The 16799-nt window shown below is 36.6% G+C and overlaps 1 long non-coding RNA gene across 1 annotated transcript in view; it reads right to left on the bottom strand.

Annotated features, from left to right (window-relative positions):
* Window positions 1-379: 379 nt before the first annotated feature.
* LOC113414970 (uncharacterized) overlaps window positions 380-16799 on the bottom strand; it is a 73272-nt gene continuing 56852 nt past the window's right edge. The window contains exons 3-4 of the long non-coding RNA XR_015745614.1: window positions 2552-2650; window positions 380-2200 (exon numbers count right to left, since the gene is read on the bottom strand). This is a non-coding gene — a long non-coding RNA (uncharacterized LOC113414970). The remainder of the gene's footprint in view (window positions 2201-2551; window positions 2651-16799) is intronic.

Genomic DNA, 16799 nt, shown 5'->3' on the forward strand with positions numbered 1-16799 from the left:
AGATGCTCAACATATTTAAAAATATTTACCTTTTTAAAAGCTCAGACTGCATTTTCTCACCCTTTGAAAATGTTTTGATAACTAAAGAATGGCTGAAATTTGTTCCTTTTTTTTTAAAGAAAAAAATACAAATTGCATAAGTGTGAATCTATCAGCCAATTTATAGAGGTTCTGGAGGAGGTGAAATGTTACTTTATCATATTATAATACACACACAAAATTTACACTATATTCCTTTTTTTCTGAAAAAAAAAGAAAGCTTTATTTCGTATTGCTTTCTCAGTAAACTGACTATAACAAATGACACTTTAAATTTCTGTAACAAGAGGTTTGCTTTCAATGACAAACATCTTTCCAGATCATTTCTATATCTTTTTCCTTAGATTTATAACCCAACTTTCATTCAAGGTGGCCTCTATGGTGTTCTCTTCAGCCATGTTTCCTCACAGGTTTGACGGTAGCTGTAGCTGAGAAATTAATCAGCGTAATGATGTTGTATCATTAGCCTCTGAATGAATTCCACAATTAATAGGAAACACTGTAGGGTTTGAAAAAAACATCTAAAAAAGAACATCATATCAAATTTACAATTTGATTAGCCAAAGAGTAAAGCTATCAATCAAACAGCATAATTATCCAAGACTTTGATCAGTCAGCAGTCTTTTATTTAAGTGGCATAGTTTTCATCATACACATACACATATCAGTATTTGTAAGATTAATGTGATTTTTCTAAGACAGACAGAGGAGAGAGAGAATGTATATATGGTAGAAGAGCAAAAATATTACTAACCAGTCTTAGATGTTCTATTTTTGTCTTATTTTGATTCTTACAATGGCACTTTGGTCACGAAAACTTATTAAGAAAAATAATTATTAGGAAACGTTTAAATTAGTGCATTTTCAAGAATTTTGAAATTTGAGAGATATGCAAACTTTATCTCAAAGTTATATAACAAGTTTACCTAATTGGATATTCCATATACAGGATAACTTTATGTCCTAGAATATATACCCAACATAGAATGGAAATCTAATGCAGGCCAACAGTCATGCAGATATACCAGTACTATCTCCTAGTCAAAATAAAGTGGGCAGAGAGTAAACATGATATATGGAATGTTTGGATGAAATATAAGATATTTGTTCCCATCACTTGGCCTCACTTCTTCATGTGTAAAATAGAAAGTGACAACATATCAATAAGATGAACACCAATATGCCAATTATATGTATTTAGCACATGATGAGAAAAGGACAAAGAGAAATAAACTTATACACACAAACCATGCCCATGGAAAAGTCTGACAATGTTAATAAAAATGTTAACTAATCTTGCAAGGTCCACCAAAGCAAACTCTTGTTAAGCTGTTTCAAAGATGCCAGTGATGTAATCAATAAAATAGAAGAATTTATGGCAAATTTGTTGGAGATCATTGGCTCATTTCAATATTGTGTTTGGCATTTGCTGCCCATGGAAGATTCCAACACATGGTGTAAATTTCAGATCTATATCTAGCTCACTATTTTTGAAGTAAGGGTTATTGAACAGAGAGCAAGGTTTTTGTAACAGAACACTTAGTACTTCCAGTAGCAGCAGCAGTAATAGCTCGGAGGAAGTGTTGTAATTAAAATATGTAGAAACCACCTTATCCCATTGTATGCTTGGTGAGAAATAGCACCTTCACCCCACAATCTTGCTGTGCCTCTGTCTAAAACAACTTTTTAGAAGGAACATGAATTAAGTAAAAACAGATGGACAGAACCTAACAATCCCCACAGTCCCATAATGAAGGAAAGACATTTTATAAAGGAAAGCATGAAGTGGGTGGAGAAGAAAATCGTACATTTTGTAGTAGTAGAAATATAGTAGTAAATTCAAATTATGTGATAAAAGTACAACAGTCATTAGAAAAGGCAGATTATTAAATAATTATTATTTAAACAATTTGTTTCCTGTTTTTTTCTCTTTTGCCTTCCTTTGTCTTTCTTCTGAAAAAAAATTAGTGATTGGACCTTGTTCTTCTGCAAATCCCCCAGCAGAACCAACATGACCTTGAAGTTCTGTAGCTCCAGTAAAAGAAAATATTTGATGATGTAAAGTCTGGTAAGATAAATATTAAAATAGTAGAATCACAATGACGTACTACTTTCCTTTTATCATATCTTTAAGAATTAGGGGAGCGAATAGATTAGACTCCTAGGAAGAAAAGTAGAAATTATATTGAAGTACCTTCTCACATTTACCCAATCTTTGTTCTGTTCTAATGTCAGATACTATACAGATTTCAGTTTCCATACCACCTGCAAAACAGCTCACAGGAGCCATTGCCTACATTTTTATGCAGAAAAATATGGCATATGTATGCTTATTCTCATTTGTGACTTAAAGAGAAATGGAGGCCAAGGACATGAGCACCTCCAGAGGGGCAAATATTGTCAAAAAGCAATGAAATACATCTTTGTTTTTTACATGTCTTATGCAATGCACATAAAAATGGGGAGAGATTAGATTAATCAGTCATCATTATCATATTTTGACTTCTCTTACTTTACAGATGACTGGGGGTTAGAAGATGCTATTTCTCAGCTGCTGCTGTTCTTGTGCATCCAGTTTTGGTTACCACATTACAAAAAAGAAGTTGAGACTCTAGAAAAAGTACAGAGAAGAGCAACCAGGATGATTAGGGGACTGGAGACTAAAACATATGAAGAATGGTTACAGGAATTGCGCATGGCTAGTCTAGTGAACAGAAGGACCATGAGAGACATGATAGCGGTCTTCCAATATTTGAGGGGCTGCTACAGAAAGGAAGAGGTCAAGCTATTTTCCAAAGCACACGAAGGCCAGACAAGGAATAATAGATGGAAACTGAACAAGGAGAGATTTCACCTGGAAATAAGGAGAAACTTTCTGACAGTGAGAACAACAATGGAACAGCTTGCCCTCAGAAGTTGTGGAAGAGTCATCATTTGAGACTTTCAAGAAGAGATTGGACTCCCATTTGTCAGAAATAGTGTAGGGCGTCCTGCTTGGGTGGGGGGTTGGACTAGATGACCTATAAGGTCCCCTCCAACTCTGATTATCTGTATTCTATTGTGGAACACCCTGCCCTGGAATTATTACTTGTTTTATCTCTTCTAAGATAAAATTATTTGGAGGACCATTTTACTGACGAATCTGTTCTGTCTTTCATTGATTGAATAATGTCAAGTTGATATTATTTTCATCTGGTTTTGTTATGATTTATCTTATTCATTTTTTATCATTACCACTACAACATTAGGATGGTGCAATGGCTCAGAACATCATGGCTTCAAAATCTAAGGGACTGGTTTGGACAAAACTCAATAGCACTTTTTGTGCAGCTATTGATAAAAATAGGATCGCCAACATAATTGCCAACATCCAATGATGGATATGGCACAAGAAGAAGAAGAAGAATGGCTCAATGCTTAATATGCTGGGCTTGTTGGGTGGACAAGACCCAAGTGCCACATAATATGTTGAGCTCCTGTCCTTGCTCCAGCTCCTGCCAACCTAGCAGTTCGAAAGCATGCAAATGCAAATAGATAAATAGGTACCATTTTGGTGGGAAGGTAACAGCACTCAGTGACATCATGCTGGCCATATGACCATGGAAATGTTTTCAACAGCATGGGCTCAATAGTCTTAAAATGGAGATTAGCAGCACCCACTATAGTCAGCAAAAACTAGCAAAGTAAAATCCACAGGGATTCCTTTATCTTTTACCAGTACAAGATATTATATACTTGTTTGTAAATTTTGTTTAATTATTTGTTTTTTTAATTTAGTTACATTTGCTATAGATATTTTCATCAATTACCTATGTTTTTTCTGATTATTTTATAAAATACAGTAAATTGATAACAATAATTAATGTGTCTACTAAATTAAAATCATGTTAATGTGGTAATTTTGCTTTTGCATCCTAACGTAGCTATTTAGAATACCGTATTCTAGTGAGTGTTAAGCCAAAATAAATGATCAATTATCTATTTTGCTTACTCTTTGGTTTACTGAGTCTTTTTTTTTACTTAGGTGTTAATAAGCATTACATTGAAAATAACATCCTGAAGTGTTATAATGGAATCAGCATGTGCTATAAACCATTCATACTTCAAAAGTGGATGAAAAAATAAATAAATAAATGCATGTACACAAAAAGAGATAGAGCTTCACTTACACAATTGCAGCCACTGTCTTGATTATTTTTATATCCCCGAAGAAAGGGTGGTGGAACCAATGCATAGTTGGCTAATATCTCAATCTCCATTATTAAACTAAATAAATGAATTGCAAGGAGAGGCAATATCATTACGTCAGAAAGTCTGCAAAATCTATATTCTTCCAAATGTTGCTGAACTCAACATCTAGCAATACCAACAAACATATGCAATGCAGAGAGATGCCAAGAGTCGGGAGAACCCCAGGTTTCCAGCTCTACTTGAAATGGTCACTCAAGTACATTCCTTTATAGCACCATAATTAAATCATTCTTAATTCCTTCCCATGATGAATATCTTGTTCCTTCTCTAATCATAAACATAAATTGCACATAAGCATTCTAAGTCATCTAACAAGTTTATTTTCCCAAGGCTAAGAAGGTATGTTTTTTTCTTGAATGAATATCACTGCATCTTCCTATAAGAGAATGGTACATTATAGCTTATGTCTTTTGAACACTGTAACTCAAGGATCTTCAAACTTGGCAAGTTTAAGACTTGTGGACTTCAACTCCCAGAATTCCTGAGATAACATAACTGGAGGAGGAATTCTGGGAGTTAAAGCTGTCAAGTTTGAAGACCCCTGCTGTAACTGAAGGACAGTTTTACAGACTGTTTTTAAATGTTGCCAGTTTTCTGGTGTATCATCAACAATCTTACTGGTCTTAATCCATACCTTGGCCACTCTCTAACTGCAATATTATTTCTCTTCAACTGATCACTTCCAATCTCTTGGACTACACTAAGCACTTCTGCAGTCCCAGCTTGCAGCTATTTTTAGTTTAGTTAATTATACCAGAGCAATATTTTAATCATCAGGGTGGCCTGGAAATCCCATTTTTTTCCCAACCATTTGAAAAGTTCAGTTTTGCTTATCATTGAAAAATACCCCCACATTATGCTGACATGCTTAGGAAAAAAGAGAAGCCACACATAATATTGGCTATTCAACATCCCATTAGTGCCTTCAAATATTCCTTTGCCAGGGACAATACTGCAGCTAACACATCAGTAAAGCATATAGATAAGCAATGAGAAAATATTAGAAGAATAGAATAGAATAGAATAGAATAGAATAGAATAACACAGTTGGAAGGGACCTTGGAGGTCTTCTAGTCCAACCCCCTGCTTAGGCAACAAACCCTATACCATTTCAGACAAATGGTTATCCAATCTCTTTTTTAAAACATCCAGTGTTGGAGCATTTACAACATCTGGAGGCAAGTTGTTCCACTGATTAATTGTTGTGTCAGGAAATTTCTCCTTAGTTCTAGGTTGCTTCTGTCCTTGATTAGTTTTCACCCATTGCTTCTTGAAACAAGATGTTATATTGCTTCCTTCTTTAGCTATCTTGGTTAACCTTAATGTTAATATTTAACTGTAAATATTTCAATGGTTTACATTGTATTTAAATTTATATTAGAATCATTGAAGGAGAGATGGATGGCATATATATTTTATATATAATTTTATGATGTTCCAGCAGACTAAAAAGCTGGTAACCATGAGTTCAAGTCCTACCCTAACTAGGTGTCTTTGGGCAGTCACTCTACCTCAGTCCAACTCACCTCCCAGGATTCTTGTTATGAGGAAAATAGGAGGAATGTATGTTGCATATATTTTCAGTCTTCAAACATTGAAATTCAGTCTTCCAGACATTGAAATTGTACCCCATTTCTCTTCAGAGGAGTTTCTGTACAGAGTAGTAAAGCCTTCTGGGTATTTGCAGCTCATGCACATGTTTTGCTACTCTCAAGGTGGTGTGATATGTCTTCAAAAGCCAAAGGACTCACATTAGGTGAATTACTGTATCTACCATCCATGCATATCTTTTCAATATCTAGTGGGCTGCTTTTCATTGGAAAGGCCCTTGATACTTATGCAACTGTGGCATGAAGCATAGAAATTGAGTAAGTGATATGTTTGCTAATAGGAAAAAACAAAGCCAACTCTACTATGTGGATATGTGCAGTCTTGATGCAACTGCTCAGCCTCCCCACCCCAGTTCCCATTGGTCATGTCCATCAATTTCCTGAAGCCTGAATGGATTCTTCCTAAATATATATGTCTTTTCTTGTCTTGAATATCTCGTCTTGAATATTTGGGGTTGCAAAATACCCCTTGGCAGTGTGTTCTATTGCGTAATTCTTCCAAGAATTTTTTTTTCTCAAAACAGAAACCTGATAAGTCCACCACCCTCCATCCAGCAGTTTTTTTTTATTTAAAATCAGTATTTGAGGACATAATCTCAAATGGAAAGTCTCCAATTAGCTTAAATTTGAGAGTTTTGTTTTTCCTTTCTGTAAGACTGTCTGGCTCAAAACACAAACACAGATACAAGAGATACTTGCAACAAAATATTACACTATGAACAGATAGTTCTGTTCCATGTTCTGTTCCCTTCTCTCCATGTTTCTCCCATAAGCCTTTTAACATTCAGAGTTGCCCTTATAATTTCTTGAGCTTTTATAAAAGTTGTATCTCCTTTTCTCATGCTCAAATGGTTATCCAACATCCAACAAAAGATGTTGGATAACCATTTGTCTGAATTGGTGTAGGGTTTCCTGTCTAGACAGAGGGTTGGACTAGAAGACCTCCAAGGTCTCTTCCAACTCTGTTATTTTAGCTATTCTATTCTTCTGCATTTTTTCCTTTGGGCATGATGGCCATGTCCCCACAAGTTAATAAACCCTAAATCTGCATCCTTATCTAGCATGTTAACATACCATATCCAACTGTGTTCTATTTTATCTTATGTGTTATCTAAGTTTTGTCTATTCTTCCCTTTCTCCAATTTCAAAGTCTTTTTTTAGGTTTTATTTGATATGCTCACTTTGCCATATTTAGCCAATATTTCTGAAGGAGTTTTTTTTTTCCTAATTTTTCTCTTTACAGGCTGCAATGAAATAAATTTGGATTTGGATTTGATTGTTATTACTATGCCTTTATACGATGATTAAGATGGTGCTGTAGACCTCATGGCTACTAAAATAGCAGCTGTAGGGTCCTAGGGCAATTGCCCCAAGCTCTATGCTTGGATAATAAACAGGTTCTCACAACCAACTCCTGGCCCCCAATGGTCTTCTGCATTTTTTGTGCAGAATGCTGAAGCCTTGGCATCAGAAGCAATCACAGTCATAGCTGGAACATAGGAGACCTGGTGGGGCAGTGGTTAGAATGCAATATTGCAGACAAACTCTTCCTGTTCTGTCCCCATTACACGTTAGTCTATGTGTAACTCGACATGCAGATAAACCCACCTCTCCTCCAATAAAACAGACTGTGTGTGTGGATCTGAATGCTTTATTGAAAGAATAGGATATGTGGTGAAACTGGGGGAAATAGGGAAACATATAATGAGAAACAAATACAAGATAGACAGTATTAAGTTATTGCTGAATATAACAATTAATAAATACAAGTAATTTAAATCTCACCAGCAATTCTCTTATGGGATGTGGGTTTGTCCTTGGATGACCTGCCTTCTACAAATGGCTTCCCAGCATGCACTTAGTTTGAGAGTACGGGCTGATGGGTAAAACGGATTGGGTCAGCTTCAGAACAATATACTTGGGGAATATTTGTCTCTCCGGCAACTAGATGGGGCGAGAGGGCAACAGTAGTATATAAAGTTATGTAGTGTGGCATGATACTTCCCACAGTCTGAAGTTCGATCCGAACAAGGCACATTAGAAATAGCGCACATAAGGAGGAATGTAACTTGGCTTCAATGGAAGGAGATGATTAGAGTTCTCCATGATAGACCTATAGCAATTCACTTAAAATCTGTGTCAAATGATGGTCAGCTCAGTAGCAGAGTACTAGCCAGCCACCAAAAGTGCTGATCAACCTTCATATGCCATGGAGATGCACATGCTCCATTGGTCATAAGGCATCTTCTTTCTTCACCACATCAGCAATGATACAATCTGGCAGCAGATAGGAATTACACCAATAATAGAGAAAATAAAGGAAAAAATGCCTACAATGGTTGGGCCACATCCTACCAGCAGAACCGCACATTATTGCCTGCACCACCTACTATTTTAACTCTGATTGTAAGTGAGCGGTCCTCTGAGCTTGCTTGTTTTCTTGCAGATACTTCATTACTCAACCCAGGTAACTTCATCGGTGCTACCTGAAAGCAAGAAAGTTCAGAGAGCATTAAGGACCTATCATTTCAACCCTGAGCTACAAATGCTTTATTGGTACTGATGGCAAATGCAGGGAAGCTCTAAAACAAGGGTGGAAATACACAATTAATCATGAACATGAAAATTATCCAGTTGGACTCAGTTTCTGCATCTGATTGTACAAAACGGGATTCATTGATCTGGAAAGCAGACCTTGTATTTGTGAGAAAATGCTAGGATGATTTTTTTCACCTTTTGAACAACTAAAGGCAGAATATTAAAAGGCAATATTTCCTATTTCCTTCTCTTTTTTTCACAGTAGCAACCCTGTGAAGTTAAACTGTAGAGATCGTTTGCATTTTCTTAAAAACCTGCATTTTCTCTTCCAGATCTGCAGTTACATATTCACCTACTCTACTGCTGAAAAATATGGAATAATCTCTTAAGGGTTCCTGTAACTAACATGGAAGTTAGATATTTTCCCCCCTAATCAATGTGACCGTTTCTACATACAAATGAGAATGGAAAGGTTATCCTATGAGACAAGTTCATCTGTCTTACAGATAAACAAATTAATGATAGTGATTTAAACTGCTTCACAAAAGCAAAGCCACTGTTGATATATCCTCTTCACTGGCTAGTGGTTTCTCTGTTATTGATCTTCTATTCCAAGTGTCCGTTATTGATCTTCTATGAGAAGTCACTCTCCCACTGCAGTCCTGTCTCTTTGTGCACACAGGAAGAAAGGGAGGGAAGGAAGGAGGGAGGGAGGGAAGGAAGGAGGGAGGGAGGGAAGGAAGGAAGGAAGGAAGGAAGGAAGGAAGGAAAAGAAAGAAAGAAAGAAAGAAAGAAAGAAAGAAAGAAAGAAAGAAAGAAAGAAAGAAAGAAAGAAAGAAAGAAAGAAAGAGTCGCGAGCACGCAACGCGAGGGTCCAACGGAACTCCAGTGATGGCTTGATCGAGTATACTTAGATGACATCCTGATTTACACTAAAACAATGGAAGAACATGTAGCATTGGTGCGAACTGTTCTGAAAAAATTACTTGAGGTTAAGTTGTATGTGAAACTTTCGAAGTGCGAGTTTCATTGCACATCATTAGATTATTTGGGGTATAAAATATCAAATAAAGGATTACAGATGGATCTCAATAAAGTAAAAGCAGTAGTCGAGTGGAAAGCATGTCACTGTACAACTTAAATTACCACCACGGTTACAATGAATACATCCTGCGTTTCATGCTAGTTTATTGAGGCCTATAGAACATAATAATATACCTAGGACTGAGGAACCTATTATATCTAGGGATTCTACCCTGCTGAAATTGATAAAATTCTAGATTCTCGTATACGCAGAAAAGTATTGCAATATCTGGTGAGATGGAAGGGATATCCTGAAGCAGAGGCAACATGTGTAAAAGCATCAGACGTGTGTGCATAGACTTCTAAGGCAGTTTCATGCCAACTATCCAGATAAGCCTGGACTGCAATAGTGAACTAAGTGTTAATATACTATATATTGTTTTATAGACTAGATCCTGGTAGAGGGGGCCACCTGTTGCGACCACACAACACAAAGGTGCAACAGAACTCCAGTGATGGCTTGATTGAGAAGGATGGCGATTCAAATTCACCAGCAACGATCCTGAATAATAAACACGGAGGGTGTATTGAGAGAGCCTTTTTGTTATGGCAATGTTAATGTGGCTAATGGTGGGGTAATTAGGCTACAGGAATTAACTACGATGAATGTGATTAGATAATAAGAGGGGATAATGGTGAGTAATAAGGGGGAAATTACTATAAATACAGGGTTCTGTTGAACTCAGTTTAGAGCTAACTTTAATTTTATTTGCTTGACTGTTTTCATGGTATCCTTGCAGATGAAGGAATTAAAACTTTTTGTTTATCAAAACAATGAGGATTTTGTATTTTCTTTGATCTACGCATTTGACCTACAGAGCGGTTGAGAGAGAGAGAGAGAGAGAGAGAGAGAGAGAGAGAGAGAGAGAGAGAGAGAGAGAGAGAGAGAGAGAAAGAAAGAAAGAAAGAAAGAAAGAAAGAAAGAAAGAAAGAAAGAAAGAAAGAAAGAAGGAAGGAAGGAAGGAAGGAAGGAAGGAAGGAAGGAAGGAAGGAAAGAAAGAAAGAAAGAAAGAAAGAAAGAAAGAAAGAAAGAAAGAAAGAAAGAAAGAAAGAAAGAAAGAAAGAAAGAAACTTATGATGCATCCTGAAAGCTCCAGCCATTCCAGCAATTCCATATCACATCTTTGCAATCTGGAATCTGCATACTTATTACAATTGCTGTGTCCTACAGTTACATATCCACCATTTGTAATCTTCCTTGCTGGCTTCTTATAAGCAAAGTCAATGGAAAAGCCAATAGGGAAGCCACAAGTCACTCAAATTAATTGTTTGCAGCCTCTCCTCATAAAGTAGCATTCACCTTGTGGACCATTTGCACACACCCTTCTCTATCCAGCAGCAACCAATTTCTTCCAGTCTCCTTGTGAGCCATCTGACTTGCTTAATGACCATAACAGGGAGTGTAGGAATTGCCATAACTAAATGTGGTCATATCCTGTTGTGCTGGTTAGCAACAGAAATTCCAATCCCAATTACTGTTATTTAACAAGGACTATCTGTAGTGTCAGAACCCAGCCTCTCAGTACATGTGGATATCAAATTCTACTCTAGGTCTCAGGCAAGACAGCATTTCAGGTAAAATAGTCATCTCCAGAACTTCTCATTTCAGAGTTCTTTGTTGAACAAGGTACAAAGAAGAGTAAATTGATTGCAAGAAGATCCCCCTTATGATATAGTTGCCAACTCATCCTCTCTTGGTCTGGTTTTCCTTCTCAGCATAAAGATGTCTCTGGAGTGCAAAAAATTGCATCTGAATCAGTTTCTCTATCCATCTTAGAAATCATAGAAGACTCTCTGTAGTGCAGTCTTGGCTGTGGACAGAGCATAGGTCATCAGTTAAAGAACAAGCATGTACAGTTCACTATCCTGATCTTGTCCAAAACCCTAGAGATGAGGGATCCAGCTGAGGAGATATACAGCTGACTTTGGACTAGCCCAAAGAAATGTCTAATTTCAGCATCATCTTCTTTCCCATCCTTTAGCTAAGATACCTATCCAACAATTCTCTTTTAGGAAGCATTATCTTCCTAGTAACTTTTAGGTTCACTCCCTGCAGCAACTGCTTTGTTGTTATTTCCAAAAGCACAAATAAAAATTTATATGGGAGGGAAGTTTTACAGATTACCATCACCCCTGGGTCACAAAGACTCAAGGACATTTTAGTTTTGGAAAGTATCCCACTAACATAACAAAATTACTCCATTTTTTTAACCTAATAAAGCACAAGCCTCATTTTCCCTTGATGGCTGGAAATTGTCAATCAGTGTAAGAAAGATCTATTATCCAGGCTCACACAGCTGGCTCTAGCTGGTTTATTTTCTTACACTATTGGAGTACTAAAAAGGCTCTGATAATCTCAGACTATTTCTAAATGAGACCTATAGAGTGAGAGAGCAGATTAATGTTTTAGACTGTTCTATTGGCAAGTATCAGCCAACATACTTAACAAGGAACAAGGGATTTCAGTTGCAAATAACTGTGTCTGTTGCTACAGACTAATGGTGTTGACTCTATGTGGGCAGAGTAAAGCAAAATGATACAAGTTACAAAGTCTGGTACTTTTGCTTTTCTCCTTCTTAGTGACTATTCAGAAACCCTTTCATTCTTTCTTTTAAAAATCTGATTAATTCTACCGATATATCATTCTATCCAATTCGCCAGTCATGAGGCCAGCGCAAGGGAGCATATTCAATTGATATGGACCATGGAATGTTCCTCTTGTGTGATGGCCAAGTAACACAATTCAAATTAGTATGTGTTCAAAATGGGAGCTGGAATAAATCCATTTAAGTGAAGTTCATACTGTTGGGTTCATTTGTTATGTGGTTTGTTTGGTTTTGGTTTAGCATGATAAATGTTTCAAGCAATTATGGTTGTAAGTCATGGTTCATGGCTGTGCTATATAAACTAACACACTAACAGAGAAAGGGAGGAGGAGGAGGAGGAGGAGGAGGAGGAGGAGGAGGAGGAGGAGGAGGAGGAGGAGGAGGAGGAGGAGAGTTTTTCTACATTCTTCTCTTAATGGATTATCTTCTGTAGTTACCTCAGGAACAAATTTTCTAAGTCACAGTTTTTCAGTTCCACTGTTTTTGAACAGCATTTTCCTCAGGATTAAGTTAGCTCCCTCCTGGTTAACTTTCTGAGAAGCCATTTAAAAACTGGTTATTTCAGAAGGCCTTAGATACGGAATCATGAATGGAAATTCCACCGACAATAGCACGGGTTTCCTTAGGCATAACATTTATTGCAAATGTCCTTCTTCATTTGTTATAAATACATTGTTTTTTAAACCCTCTTACTATAGAGAGTCTTTCATGATAGGAAGAGCTAAACCAGTCCTGTATGTAAGATATGTAAGTTAGTAAATAAAATAGTGTTTTCAGCCACTAGGATCCAGTTCAGACATTGTGATGAGCTCCAATTTAGACTGTTGCATGGAAAACAATATGTAGTCCCCTGAGCATGAAAATGCCAAGGGCTATACCCAATGGTGGAAGAAACTCTTACTTATTGCCTGCATTTGTAAGTTTTCCAAATGCCCACAGCTGACTACATGGGTTTTGGCCATGATCCAGCAGTTATCCCTTTATGTTCTTAAATTTGTATGATACTTATCATCATTGCATGCCAAAAACCAATCCAACGAGTTCAGCAGCATCTCAGACCATGACTGTATGACTGGAGGCTAAGGTTGATTGAAAAATGCAGCTAAAAAGAAAATGGTGTATATCAAGGAAGAGGTCCCTAGTTGGGAGTGGAGAAATATTGCTATCAGCCAAAAAAAATATCTGAAAACAATTCCACTTAATGAGTCATCTCCCCTCCCAATATAATCAGATGCCTAAATATGCAACTCAAATCACAGTTTCCTTATTCCAATAAATCAAGATCAAAGTTAAGCCAGGAAATCAATTAGTATTTCCAGCTGTATGCTTTCTCTGCAATGTATGTTTGGCTTTATTGTGGTTATTTTTTATCTGGTTTAAAAGCTTAACTAAGAAGATTGTCTGTTTAAAAGCAATGTTAATATTTAATGGCAAGTGGTAGTCTAAAGAAATCCATTCAAGTTAATGGACTCTGTGGACCTCTGTAGAAGAAACTTCTAGCAATGGATTTTTTTAAATAAAAGCTTCCAAGATCCGTCTTAAAGTATTTAATCTGCATATTAACATGGAGGTTTTAACCTGGTTTACTTGGTTGAATGATAATATTGACCCTAACAGATGACCATACATGAAGCGAAGCTTGCAAGTAATGGTTATTCTTGTACAACTTAATCGTGTAAATTACAATTTTCCATTTATTCACTTCTCAAACATCATGGAATCAAGCTTTATTGCTGTACCACATAATGTTTGTTTTACAAATATATTCCATTTTATGCATCCTAGTTGTGCATATCAAGCCTTGGTACATAGATCACCGAAATTCTTAAGAATCTCCATTTCTTAAGAATCTCCGTTCTCCATTTTCCATTTTCACATCAACATAAAGTCTTCAAGTTAACTTCTGTCCTGGGGACTTCATGGATCAAAAGAGCCATCATTCCACTCTACTGAATATTGAATTCTGAGTAATGCAGCTTAGGAAGGACATTGACAGACTACAATGTCCACCTGTATTATTAAAACCCTTGAAGATAAAACAGTTGGAGGCACTGAGTATGTTTAGCCAGAAAACAGAATATCTTAGGGAAGACATGATAGTTGTCTTTAAGTAACTGAAAAACTATGTGATAAAAATAAGAGGTAGAATTGTTCCGAGCTATTGAGAAGACAGGATAAGAAACAGAGCATTTAAATTACAAGAAATGAGACTTTATTTGGACATCAGCTTACAAATTCCTAGCAGCAAAAAATGTTCAAAAACTGAACAGGTTGCTTCAAGAGATACTGGAGTTTCTTTTGCTGGAGGTGTTTAAAGGCTGGATGGCCACCTGTGAAAAGCACAAACATTCATGCATACTGTGGAAGAAATATCCATCTGGCTCAGTTCCAAGAGTTCCAGGAGAAGGACCCTGGAAACATGGAGGCTGATTGGAAAGATGGTTTAATGATGAAGCAAAACCACCAAGCACATGTTTCTGGTGCAGCTGACCACATGGAGTTGAGAATACCTTCTCTTGGGCTTTGCACTTGAGCTTCCTGCTCCTGTGCAAAAACATGTATTCTATTGGCTGTTGTCAGATTCCCATTGGGCCATGTACAAATCCTAGGCATTTATCTGAGCTAAGATTGATTGATGTTTCTGAGGGTGATGCAATGAAGGGGCATTGGGCAATTTCTACTGTCGCTGAGGCTAATCCTACCTTTGTTGGATCTTGGTGAGGGAAGTAGCTTGTGAATAGAGCTATCTATCTCTTTATCTCTTAATTGCTGACATCTTCTGAGAGCTATTAAGAAATGTGGAGGCTGCTTTCCAAGAGTATGTTTCTCCATGTCTCATCCAGGGAAATATTCTGGCTTTTTAATAGTTCTCAAAATGTTTCATTCTTCTAGGAGAGGAATGAGTGCGTGTATATTACTCCAATATACATGCATACAAACATATGTTTATTCAAATTTAAATTCATGGCCTCTACTATTCAAGCCCATTGGAAGTTGTCGTTTTCTGATACATGAAGGGCAACTTGTTCCACTTCCTTGGCTCTGCCATGATTTCTAAACCCTTTAAAAGTGTTCCAAAAATTTATGAGTTTGTCTTGATTTTTTTAAATAATACCAGCATCCTAAAGTAGTCTGAATTAGAGTGGATTGATTCTTTTTACTTTATACTTTTTATATTGATTTTGCTTACACATCCCTTGTTAATGTTTTATAATGTTTTATATTTTATTCATGCTGTTAGCGGGTTTTTTTTAAGAATTGGATCAAAAAGGTTAGTTTTTTAAAAAAAATCAATGCAATTTTGCTCAATTCTTTGGTTAAATTCAACATTACTTTGTTTAGCACTATAAATGCTTAAATGGAATTTCAACACACACATCTCTAGAAGCAAATGGATCTGGTAAAAGTTCTTTGCATAGAAAGCTGTAATCTTTAGAACAAACAAACTGGAACATTGTCAAACAAGACAAATGCCTAGGTTAGTTCAACAATTCATTGTGTGTTTGCAGTGTACCACCCAATCTATTTGTTACTACCAAAGTGCTAATTACTCCTGATAATTACATGCAAAACATTCATTATCACCTATCTGTGGAAGAGGACCCCTCAGATTCCGGTGACAAATTAATTACTGTGTTTGCCTTCAGAACATTACTTTTAGACCATCCCAGCTATTATCAGAAATAAATTGGCTTAGCAGTTTTTGTCTCTCGAAGTTTTGTCTCTCGAAGCACTTTTTTCTTTTTCTTTTTGCAAACAGAAAAGCAGGTTTACAAATGCTCATATTAAGTTTTCCTCTCTCTGGCATTCCCAGGCAAGTATTTCCTGAAGTTCTCAGGAGTTGCAACAAGACTAATTTTACAAGCTTTTAATCCTCATAAAAAAGCCCATGCATTGCTATTTTTCATATGTAGCTTCCGTAATCAAAGCTCTCAAGATGAATAGTACCTTTGCAAAGGATTAATATTAATATGTGGAACAATACAGTCAGCTGGGAATCAGCCACTCAATAGAAGCCACAGAAATACATCTGTATAACACTCATAGTTTTACTATATAACACTCATAGTTTTACTGTATAAAGCTTGCCCTTAACTCCAAAGCTCACATATATGTCAATCTGATCCAAACTGGCCTTGAGTGACAAAGAAAGAGTTCTTGAAATCAGGTAGATTGCTCTTGAACAATTTCTCAGTAATTAATGGCCACCAAATCTACTACTAAAACTAAAATCTTATGGTATATCTGGACACCTACATAACTGGACAGAAGCATTCCTGTCAAACAGACAACAAATGGTCAAAATTGGGAGCGTCCTATCAAATTCTGTACTTGTCAACAGTAGTGTCCCCCAAGGCAGTGTTCATACTCTACATAAATGACCTCTGCGATCATATGAAGAGCAGCTGTGTTCTCTTCACTGATGATGTAGCTATTCAACACCACAGACAATACTACTACCCTCCCAAAAGACCTTGACTATGTATCAGAATGGTCAATCAAATGGCAACTTCAAATCACAACAAATAAATGCTCTGTGTTACATATTGGCAAAAATATCAGACAATAAAATACAAGCTAAATAGAGCCCACTGTAATTACATAGCCAAAAAGGCATTAAGAGTTGTTAATCTAATCCTACGTAGCTTCTTCTCTGGTAATATCACACTAC

This window comes from Notechis scutatus, chromosome Z (genome assembly GCF_049901735.1).
Source record: "Notechis scutatus isolate UNSWTSFEM ecotype Mainland chromosome Z, rNotScu1.2, whole genome shotgun sequence".
Lineage (NCBI taxonomy): Eukaryota > Metazoa > Chordata > Lepidosauria > Squamata > Elapidae > Notechis > Notechis scutatus.